General features: G+C 36.4%; 1 protein-coding gene across 13 annotated transcripts in view; it reads right to left on the reverse strand.

Annotated features, from left to right (window-relative positions):
* PLEKHA5 (pleckstrin homology domain containing A5) overlaps window positions 1–12,301 on the reverse strand; it is a 256,829-nt gene that overhangs the window by 219,624 nt on the left and 24,904 nt on the right. The window contains exon 4 of one of the 13 annotated variants that reach the window (XR_014082637.1): window positions 4,618–4,648. The exons of the other annotated variants lie outside the window; for them this stretch is intronic. The gene's annotated coding sequence lies outside the window, so the exon portion shown is untranslated. The remainder of the gene's footprint in view (window positions 1–4,617; window positions 4,649–12,301) is intronic. 13 annotated transcript variants of the gene reach the window in all.

A 12,301-nucleotide genomic window follows, 5' to 3' on the forward strand; every position in this document is an offset into this window, starting at 1 on the left:
TACACTCTAATTTGTTTTTTTCCCTACACACAAAGAGTACCCCCAAGGAATTGAGGAAATATAGACATCTGGGAGTGGAATTCAGAAAATCCATTATGTTAAATGAGAAATAAATTATTCTTCATCTTCATTCTAACTGAAATTAAGCATTTCCTTTAATTATGAACACAGACAAGAAGTCACTCTGGTATTAGCAGTACCTCTGATTTTTATCAACAATAGAATTCACATATTTTATATTGTATAACAGTCACTGCAGAGATCCTGAAATATCATTTACACTCATCACCACTTCAAAATTACTATAGTGACCAGATTCACTTCTGGATTTTATTTAATGTGACATAGATATTACTGTGTCACAAATTTGCTTGAAAATTGTCTTATCTATATTTCAATAGGATTGGACTGCTTTGCAATCACAAATTTGTGTAAGTATGTGTAACACAGATTTTAAAAAGGTTGAGAACTTCTGCTTCAAAGGACAGTTAAGACCCTGCACACTTTCCGTCTCTCAGTGCTCGATTCCAAGGGATTCCCCACCCTTTACCTCCTCATTCCCAGTCTGCCCACCTCACACCCTTCTTCATCCTGCCTGGCTTCAAATGCAAGGACTTTGAGAAGAGGACAAAGAGTAAAACCTATGGCCAATTCTGCCTCCCTTTTCTCCTCTCCCCTCAAATAGATTATTTATATCCATAGCCTCTAAATCCATTTCCCTCCCCTAAACTCCAAAATGTCTTTCATGACTCTTTGCTCCTTAAACCCTAACACCAAAATCAGAAATAAAATGACGAGGGTAGTCAGCGTGCCACTCTCAACTGGACAGATCACACAGTTTTTTAACACCCCAAAACAATGAGGAAGCAGAACAGAGAAGTGAGTAGTGGAGGGAACAGGCTGGGGAAGGGAGGTGGGCTGCAGAAAGAGCTTTTATTTTCCATCTTCCTGGTGTTGGACGGAAAGAAAGAAGGAATGAATAAAGGAAACACATATACACCCATTCGCATCTGGAGAAACCACCACATGGGTGATGAAACTGCTCTAAAGGAAGACGAGTAAGGCTGTGTCATCCCTCTTGGAAGTAGGCAAGAAGAAAAGAAGTACTGGTTGAACTGAGATCAGTGAAGAAAGAGGACCTCTTTGTTAGTTCTTGGTAGCAGAGGGGTCAGTCAAGCACTCAGTTCAGACTAAGAAGTGTCCAAACAGAAAGCTCAGGTTGGTTCGTATTCATGTGGTCCTTCTCCCCAGCTTTCATGAACAAAACTCCAAGGGAGACCCTAGAGCAAGCCCAGGAGCCATCTGCAGAAGCTAAAAGCTAGAGAAAGAGGTCTCCATCATGCTTGATTCGGAAGAGAGAGGGAAGGGAAAGGAGAATCCTTACTATGTTAATGGTAGAAGGATCTATCTGTCCAAAAAACAAAAGAAAAAATACTGCAAATGAATTAAGTTTCCCAGTACTATCAGTATTATACACTGTGAGTTGGCTGATTTACCGACATAATATTGTTTCTATGGGACAATGCACTGCAAGTTCTAAACATTATCATTTAAAGTCTGAACATGGTCACAAGGAACTACTTTTATTAATTATGCACCAGACAAAAGTAATGACAGCGAAAAAGAAAGCAAAAGTTTAAGAAATGATGAAAACATTAAGATGATGGTAAACATTTAAAAGGGCTTCCCTGGTGGCTCAGACAGTAAAGAATCTGCCTGTGTTGTGGGAGATCTGGGTTAGATCCCTGGGTCAGGAAGATACCCTGGAGAAGGAAATGGCAACCTACTCCAGTATTCTTGTCTGGAGAATTCCATGGAGAGAGGAGACCGATGGGTTTACAGTCCATGGGGTCACAAGGAGTCGGAAAAGACTGAGTGACTAACACACACTAAACATTTTTGTAAGGATTATTTTGTACAAATTTTATTTGATTACACTTTCAGTTGTTAAAAACAGAGTCACAGCTAAGTCAAGCTTAATTTACTGTATAAATTCAAAGCTTTCACATAAATTTTAAAACATAGAAACTGGTTATTTTTCCATGCTACTTTTCTATGAAAACATTTTTCAATAGAATGCTTTCTTTTTCATATACAAAACACATTCTCAAGTAACCAGAAAATCAACATGAGGAGTATTATTTACATGATACAATGTTATTTCTTTTAAAAGACATAGCAAAAATTGGGCAGTTACAAGACATATAGAAAAATAAAACTAGAATTTCTTTGCTTCTGATGTGTAAGTAAAATAGGCCTTAGGAAAATACTTTGTTACTGTAGCAATTAACATCTAAATAAGAATATTTTAAACTCAAGGTGATGTAACACCACCTTCCTGCTACTTGAAAATACTGGGATGTGATGACACACCAAGAGTGTAAACACTCAAAGAAGATGAAAAAGCAACTGCATTTCCCGAAGTAATTGTGAGCGCTGACCCTTTGGTACTTGCTATAGTAGAACTTGTCTAATTATACCGTCTAGTTTTTTCCTCCTATAATTTCAAGTTATTACTTCATCACTACCTTGCTGATATAATACTTGGAATGAAATTTCTATCTAAATTTATTCATAAGGCCCACATTCTTACAAGATGAAATGTTCAAGTGCTCTGTTCTTTAAAGTCACAAAGCAGTCTGGTAAGGAATATATCCTAAAGCTGAATGGTCGAACTAGAAACGGCAGAGAGAGGCTGCCTTACAGTTTTGGTTCCTTTAAATCTTAAAACACTACCAGAAAAAAAAATACTGTCTTCATGGAAATGACTAGAAAGGATGAGCTATATCCAGCAATTTCATTTTCAAGAAAACTTGATCATACCCATATACTGCCCATTTTCTTTGTCTACTTGCCTCAATAGAAAACATTTTCCCAAAATAAGGTTTAATATGACACTCTTATACGGAAGAGTTGAAATTAAATGGAAACTTATTTCTTATGAAAGAATAATGAATAAATTAGTGGTCATTAATTTAAAATCATCTACCAAGATGATGGCAGGGAAAAAAAAACAGAGTGTGTTTATCTAGCACATAGTAGGAGCTCAGTAAATATTTGTTAAATAAAGCAATTTAATGTTAAAAACTTTCCGGTGGGAGTAAACTGAAAGCTGGAGTAGAAACATATACTCTCATTCTAATTACTTAAGCGTAAGTTCTGTAATAAGGAAAAACATTTAACTAAGGTAAATGTATAATAATTCCATTTTATATTAAAACAAACTTGTATTTCAACATAAACACAAAGCAATTGCTAAAGCAATAAACCTAATTGTGAACTTCCTGCATTTTCCCAAAGATGATTGCATCATGGTACAATTGCTTTTCAGAGGTTAAAAGATCTCTGATTTACATCAGATGACTAATTTTTTTTCAGCCATTTACTTAAATAAATGTGTACAAATTCATACCACAGGAACAAAAGTAAGACTACTTTTTGACCCCAGAAAAATCTACTCATTCTGTTTTTAAAGGGTTATCTAATTTGAATAATCAAGATTGCATTTCTTCCCCATGCCCTGAAGCAAAGTACATTCTCAGTTCTGTTTCCAAGCTGGCACATACAGAACTCAATCTTGGTTAATTTCCAAAGGCACATATGTTATAGTAAATCCTCTTGTAATGCCAGAAAGTTTTTGCTCCTAGAAATTGTTTCACTGGCATATTCTCAACATATCAGTATCTCAATACCTGCTAATCCTAGAGAAGCAAGAGTGGCCAACACACACTTTAGAAAAGTCAAGGCTCCATTTTGAAATCTATAACAGGTTGACTTTTACTTTGTGCAAGATGCTATCTGTTAAGTCTGAGAGTTTTAAAACAGTAACCGATGGGGCACACTGGAATCACAGACTGAGACTATGTGTTTTAATAATGCAGCTAATTATTAAACCTGTCTGCTCTTAGCACATTAAGGATTTTCTTACAAGTGAGGTTATCAATATTTCAGTCTTTGGAAAGACAAACATATTTTGGCCAATTCAGATGGAAGTTCTGACATTCACTGAAGTGTTTTCCCAGTGATTAACTCAAAATAAGCTATGAGAGAGGGACAGAAAGAGAAATCTGTTTTTCTTTTAAACAATGAAGAGTGAAAGAAAAATTTTCCATAAAAATACTTCAGTTTTCCTATTCTCTTTCTTCAGGGAATACTTTGAACATTTCTAATATAAAACACTAATGTGTTTCTATAACAAATCCATTGATTTAAAATGAAAACAGGGACTTCCTGGTGGCCCAGTGGCTAAGACTCTGCACTGCCTATGCAGGGAGGCTGGGTTCAATCCCTTCTCAGGGAATTAGATCCCACACACTACAACTAAAGCGTGTGACCCTGTGTGATGCATTTAAGACCTGGCACAGCCAAATAAAAATTTATAAATATTTTTTAAAAATAAAATGAAAAAAAAATCCTACTGCTTTCTTTTATAAATATGAGCTATTACTATTAAAACTATTGATTTTATTTTACTATATAACCACCACAGAATATTCAAGTAGCAAAAAATTATTTCTTAAGACAATAATAAAATTATAATGCCCTTGTACTCTCTCATTAAATTTAATTTTAAAATACTTTACTATAAAGTATCAAAAGTTTAAAATTCATACTCACTGATCCAGCAATTCTACAACAGTAAACTTGTCTAAAAAAAAAAAAAAAACTCCTAAGGAATTTACGTTCAAGGATGTTTATCACAGAATTAAATTGCTTTAACGAAAAAGACAAGAAAAACTAACCACTGAAAGTAGGAAATTAATGGAATATATTATGATATATCTATATAATAAATACCACACTGTCATTATAGAATAAGAAATTGTTGACAGAAGGACTGAAAGCATAAGAATTTTTTCAGCTCTCTTAACATCCCTTTATATAAACTGCCTGAATTTATCACCAGCATGTACTGTTCTTCCAACAGCTACTGGAAAGATGTGGAAATCAATGTATTTAATAGAAAATATTTTAGACATACACACACAGTATTTTTTTTAGCCACACCCCACAGCATGCAGGATCTTAGCTCCCTCATCAGGGATGGAACCCATGACCCTTGCAGTGAAAGTCTGCAGTCTTAACCACTGAACTGCCAGGGAAGTCCCCCAGACATATTAATGGAATCAAGTTATGAACGTGTATACTATGATCCCAACCCTCTTAGGTGTATAAATGTATATTAAAAAAACTGAAAAGAACGTATGTCAACAGTTGGTATATGTGGATGGTAGAGTATAGGTAATTTCTTAGTATTAATTTCTGTATTTTCCAGAAGGAGCATTTCTCTCATACTCAGAAACAAAATTTTACTTCACATAATATACTATTTTGGCTGCCATATAATAACTAAAATTAAAAATTTTTTGGTTTAAAAGAAAAGGAATAATTTATGATTTAGGAAAAAAAAATCATACTATAAGGTAAATGATGATAATGATGATAGGAATGGGGAGAAAGTGATTATCATGTCCAATAGCAAGGACTTTATCTAAAAAAAAAAAAAAAGAACACTGGGATTATGGGGTGTCTCTATGTCATAGACTAAATACAGAAAACACTATATTATGAAGTTGTTAGTTAATATATACTTTAAAAAAAGATTTAATAGAGTGAAAATAAGTCCATGGATGACAGATACATAATATGTTAACTAAAATGAGAGATATGTAGTGATCTATCACTAAATCACAGAAGCCAACTATGTTGTTGCTGTTTAGTCACTAAGTAGTGTCTGACTCTTTTGCAACCCCATGGACTGTAGCCTGTCAGCCTCCTCTGTCCATGGCATTTCCTACGCAAGAATACTGGAGTGGGTTGTCATTTCCTTCTCTAGGAGATCTTCCCAACCCAGGGATTGAACACCCATCTCTTGCATTGGCAGGCAGGTACTATACCACTGAGCCACTAGGGAAGCTCAAGCCAACTATGCCCTACGACACATGTGTTTGCGTGTGCGCTAAGTTGCTTCAGTCATGTCCACTCTGTGAGAGCCTATAGGACTGTAGCCCTCTAGGTTCCTCTGTCCATGGGATTCTTCATGCAAGAATACTGGAATGGGTTGCCATACCCTCCTCCAGGGGAGCTTCCTGACCCAGGGATATGCCATACCATAAAATCACCTTAATTTCACTACAGACTATCAGTTGAAGAAATCACATCAACTTGCTATGATAAAGTTTACTACTACCAATTACATAAAAATTGATACGCATGAACAATGCTCAGTAGATAAAAAATGAACTCACTAAGGTCGCTGACATTTTCCTCAAGGCTTTGTATGGATTTCATACTAAGACACACTTCACATACTTTGGGTAGTAATTTCAACTGTTCAAATTAAAAGTTTTCATTTATTCACACCCGATTTTCACTGAACTGAAAATTTAAACCTATGCTAATTTGCATAGCATTAATGGCTCTAAGAGAATACTAATATTTAATCAGTACAATGTCCAGAAAAGACATCTGAACAATAAAGTTTAAAATGGATGTGATTCATTACTAAAGGTAATGCAGTTTTGGAACTAAGTGAACTACAGAGAGTTTTAAATGAAATGTTGAACAATGGAATCCTATGCAGAGGTTAACATTATAATGACTCTCTGAGTGCGTGCTCATTTGTGTCTGACTCTTTGTGACCCCATGGACTGCAGCCCACCAGGCCCCTCTGTCCATGTAATTTTCCAGGTAAGAATACTGGAGTGGGTTGCCATTTCCATCTCCAGGGGATCTCCTCGACCCAAGGATTGAACCCAAGTCTCCTGCACTGGCAGGCAGATAATGACTCTATAGACATGTAAGAAAATGTTACAACAACCATCAAGTGAAAACAGCAGATTACCAAAATAGGTGATGCTGAAATTCTGGGTAAATTTACTTCAAAAATATTTTTAACATTATGGATAAATCATCGTTTCACCTAAGAGAGATAAGGCAATTTTTCTAAGCCTAAATGCCCAGTTTGCTTCTTTTGAGAGTCAGATCTTAAGTAAAGGAATAAAGGGAAAAAACTGAATGCACAGCTGTTTGCTTCCAGGAATACAAACAGGCGGAAATAAACAGAGGGAGGCTAATATCTGTGAGACTGGGCTAACTACTTCATTCCCAGCTGTGTTTTAATTTGTATTACTAAACAGTAAGAAAACCCTTTTTTGATAGTCAGAGGCTGAGAATCCCCATTTCTGCCCAGAGAAAGTTAAAGGCACGCTAGAAAATACCTGAAATGTTTGGTTCGGTAATTTATTGTCTGGTCTATAGTCTAAGTTGTACAATATCAATTGAATGATTCAGGAGCTGATTCTAATTTAATGCCATTTAATAGCAGAAATGACAAGAGAGACATCTCATCACTTGCAAGTGACTTAAAAGACAAAAAAAAGATGGTCAAGTTAAAAATCATACCTGATTTGCTGTCAAAAGATAATTTAGGGTAATAACAAAGCAAGTCAGTACAGCCTGAGGTCAGTTTATACCTGGGATCACAACCACCAAAAATGCTGTTCTCCACCCTTCAAAGACAACACAAGGTTTCTACTCCAGGAGAAATCAGGGAGCCAGGGATATGTTCAGACGGAGACCAGGCAACACTGGAGCAGGTGAACACCAGACAAGCAACACTAGGATAACACCAGAGCAGGAGACACCACTCTGTTAGTATCTTAAATGGAGAACTGGGAAGTGACTGGAAGCCCAGAATCTGTAAGAAATTCAAAACGTTACTAAAAAGCAGACCTTCTTCAAGCTACCAATTTCTAATGCCATCAAGCGTAAGATAACTACCTTTACGCAAGACAATTGGCTATAAGGATATACACTAATTTTCAAGCTAATTTTATGGATTATTATTTTTAGTTTTCTTGTAAACTTAAACCCTAGGTTTATAGCAATAGCCGTATTTATTGAAATGAATGGAAGTGTGCTTTTTTTTTTTTTAAGCTGGCCATAATATTGAGTTGGCCAAAAAGTTCGTTTGGATTTCTCTGTAAGATCTTATGGAAAAACCCAAACGAACTTTTTGAACAACCCAACAGATACCCTGGTTACATGAAATGAGAATAAATTCCATAGCTGGACATCACAAATCCTCTATTGCCTCTTTTTTGATCTGGTGAATCTTAATAATCTGATCATCGATTACTTTACTGTAGGTGGAAGTTTTAGCATCAAGAAACTCAACTGCTAAACAACTTTTTCCGGTAGGGGTCACTCCCACAATTGTCGACCCATCTCCCATTCGAATACCAGCTCTGCCAGTTCTCTCAGGTTTGAACTTCTCATTTTTAGGGAGACGAAATGGCACAGAAGTGCTCAATTACTGGTGGACAGGTCCATAGATGTACGCAATAAATGACGTAATGCAGATAAATATTCAGCAGAGCACCTGGATCTAGTAAGCGTTCCATAAAGAGTATATATTACATATAACAAGTAGACAAGAACTTAAAATAACAAGTAAAAAATGAATGCTGCCTCTAATGCAAATAATTGTTTTCTCAAAATCTGAGAAAAACAAAAAGCAAATAAACAAAAAACCCTCCCACTATTAACATACAATGCGTTATCCCTACCATCTAGCACCATACCTATCGAACAGTAGGTGCTGGATAAATATTGATACATTCCTAAGTAATAACTATCAAAATCTATTATGAAACTCTGAGACTTTCTAGTTTGTAGACCTTGACTATTTCATCTTTGCATCTCAGTGCCTGGCAGATTATGTAGCACATTCAGTTAATTTCACCTTTTCTCATGCAATTAAAAAATAATTTGAATTCTTAAAACTTTTGATTTGTAATTTAATTCCATGTCAGGGGTTTTGGGTTTGGACTGTAACGTAAGGGTCAGGGCCAAGTCTATCTGGCTAATTATTCTTTATAACGAGGCAAGTCAGTACAGCCTGAGGTCAGTTTAGACCTGGGATCACAATACATAAATCAACATATATATTTATTATAAGCAAAATAATATACTTAGTTATTTGTTATAATATATAATAAATATTATTTTGCTCAGTGTTTAACATAAACTGAGGGCTCAAATCTTTGAATAAATGCATAAATTTTCATGTTCTATAAAAAAAAAGGGAACAAAACCGTAATTCCTAACCAGAGTTCAGACCAAACAAGTATGTGAGAAGGCTACAATGGAAAACTTAATGCTGGAAGCTCTGTTTTAAGAAAGTCTTAGTCTATGTTAATTATCTACCAATAAAACTGAAAAAACAGGAAAGTCTTAAAAGTTGATTACATTAAGGAACTCACAGCAGTATTATCATTTTAGATCCTAGAAGCATTTACTCTACATGGCATCCTGGATTTTTTAGGTGTTTTCTTACCAAAATCAAAACGTAAGAATTCAGTGTCATATACAGTTTCACCAAAAACACATGCTTTTGACCAGAGAAACTCCATACAACCAGCTTTCTAAAGTAAAAAGCCAAAGTTCGACACTGCTGTATAAAAATCTCCAATTACTTCCTGTTCTGTTTCTCAGAATTTGGAAGGACTACCTTGGCTCTGTTCCCTAAAGGAACAAATACAAAGCGAGGAAATGGTCCTATCTAACCTTCTGATCCCTCTGACAATTAAGAGAATGTGCGCCCAGGGAGGTCCGTGCAATACTAACTTTGAGAGGCAAGAACTGAAATAAGAAACTTCAAAACGCGAGATTCTACTTTCTAATACAGGAAATTCTCTCAAAAAGCAAACAAAAGTACTAATTATAAAAATTACCTTCACTGTACACCTGGGTCTGCCAATATCAACTCTTAGAGACAGAAGGATCATTCATTCAAGGAGCACTTTTCAGGAATGTCTGAAGACAAAGATCTTCAATCAGAGATGAGTTAATTTCAGAGAGCCACGTAGTCGTTTCAGGGCATATCAGGATATTTGGGTCAGGAAGGTGTTATTACACTCAGTGCCACAGAAGCCAACAAAACCTTTAGTATTTTCTCCCATGGGTTTGATTTATTATGAGGATTAAGAGAAAGTAATTCTATCTCTGATAGAATCCTGTCACCAAAGTGAATGAAGCCTGTGCAATCTTGAGTACAGAGCAGTAACAAATTTTAGATCAAGAGTAATAATACTGTATGCCCAAGACTTGGATTCACACCTTTAAACTGCTATCTTCTTTTGCGGAGGAAAACATATTCCATGTGATTTTAAGTAGTTTACGTATAAAGTCCTGATCCTGGGGGTTACAAAGCTATTAAAAAAAATCTACAGGTCCCCAAACTGCAATAATCAGGCTGACTGAAGACTAACAGAGCAGCAGTACACAAACGGGATCTTAGGAAAAACCAAGATTTAAGGACTTGATAGGAAAGAACCTTGCTTTTCCTCCATTCCTGGCAGGGCCTCTCTTACTAGATGGAGTCGGGTTCATTATTCAGAAGCATCTAATAAAAGCATTTTTATTTAATCTCAAGATCAAAACAAGTTTAGAACTGTCTGGACTTCCTTCTCGCCAGGTAAACAGTTGATCAGATAAAAACACGCCAGTTTTTTGTTTTTTTTCCTTTAACATAGAGCTTGTGAGGTCTTCCCAGCATGTGACAATGAACTTTCAGGTAAGTCCAAGAGTTCTTATGTACATCTTCAAAAGAATCTGTTTAAAGATAGGTAATTCCATCCCCTTGCATACCTCAAGTAGTATTCTTTTCTGATTGTTCCTTACTGCTGCTTCTCACCCCTTTGCCTCATTTTCCTCTCTCTGTTTCAACCATGCGCACATAAACCCAGATGATTACCCCAATACTGACATACGAAGAAAGGGGTTTCTCACCTGACATTGACTGACATTTACCTGACTCTTACCTGACATTGATTTAACATCAATAGATAACGCTAGGCCGTAAGAACCCCTCAGGACAAAGCCTTTCATTTCTTTGTGTCCACAAGGTACAGATCTTAGTACAAAGGCATTTAAAGTTGCCTGCTGTCCTGATAAAACAAATGACATTTTATTTTAAATCACTGGAAGTGATGATAAATAATCAGACTACGGACAGAAGACTTTAGTATTGAAATCTAAAACACACCAAACATGCTGCCTCCATCAATGAGTACAAACCAAAAAACAAAAAGTGTTCAACCAACAAATTTAACTCTTCTCACTAAAAAAAGATCAGTGCTCCTCCTTAGAATGACTTCTTCCAAAATTATGAAGGAATTTTATCTGGCTTGTTCTCTAACAAATTCTTACCGAACTTGTGGTAGATACAATCTATGTTTCTTTTAAGTCAACTACTAATGTGAAAATTTATTATCTACTATACTATCTAAGTATTTTGGGTCTAATGTAAAAGATTATAAATATTACCCTCTTAAAAACAAACCCTTCCCCGACCTCCAAAAGAAAACACCAGGAAGCAAGAAAGTAGAAAAGAGGAAACTACAAAATAGGGTGGAAATAATTTTAACTACACCAGTAATCACAAGAACTATAAGGGAATCCCTGACGGTAACAGTGGTTAAGACTCTGCCTTCCAATGCAGGGGGCATGGGTTTGCACATGCTGCATAGCGTAGCCAATAAACAAACAAATAAATGTAAGTTGGAGAAGACTCTTGAGAGTCCCTTGGACTGCAAGGAGATCCAACCAGTCCATCCCAAAGGAGATCAGTCCTGGGTGTTCACTGGAATGACTGATGTTGAAGCTGAAACTTCAATACTTTGGCCACCTGATGTGAAGAGCTGACTCACTGGAAAAGACCCTGATGCTGGGAAAGATTGAGGGCAGGAGGAGAAGGGGACGGCAGAGGATGAGATGGCTGGATGGCATCACCGACTCAATGGACATGAGTTTGGGTAAACTCTGGGAGTTGGTGATGGACAGGGAGGCCTGGCGTGCTGCAGTTCATGGAGTCGCAAAGAGTCGGACACAACTGAACGACTGAACTGAACTGAAGTTAAATATAAGCTAATAAAACTTTGCCCACCTGGATAAAAATCCACTACATGCTATTTAAAAGAGACATATCCAAATCATATGAATAAGCAAAGGTTTTTTGAAAGTAAAAGAGTAGAAAGGTTATATTAGGCAAGTACTAAATTTAAACTGGTATATTAAGGAGGCTTCCTAAGCAGCACAATGGTAAAGAATCCCCCTGCCAATGCAGGAGACCAAGAGATGCAGGTTTGATCCCTGAGTGGGAAAGAGCCCCTGGAGCAAGAAATGGCAACCCACTCCAGTATTCTTGCTTGGAAAATTCCACGGACAGAGGAGCCTGGTGGGTTACAGTCCATAGGGTCACAAAGAGTTGGGCATAATTGTGAGCATGTGCACACAC

The sequence above is a fragment of the Giraffa tippelskirchi genome, chromosome 4, assembly GCF_054371585.1.
Source record: "Giraffa tippelskirchi isolate mGirTip1 chromosome 4, T2T-mGirTip1v1.2.pri, whole genome shotgun sequence".
Lineage (NCBI taxonomy): Eukaryota > Metazoa > Chordata > Mammalia > Artiodactyla > Giraffidae > Giraffa > Giraffa tippelskirchi.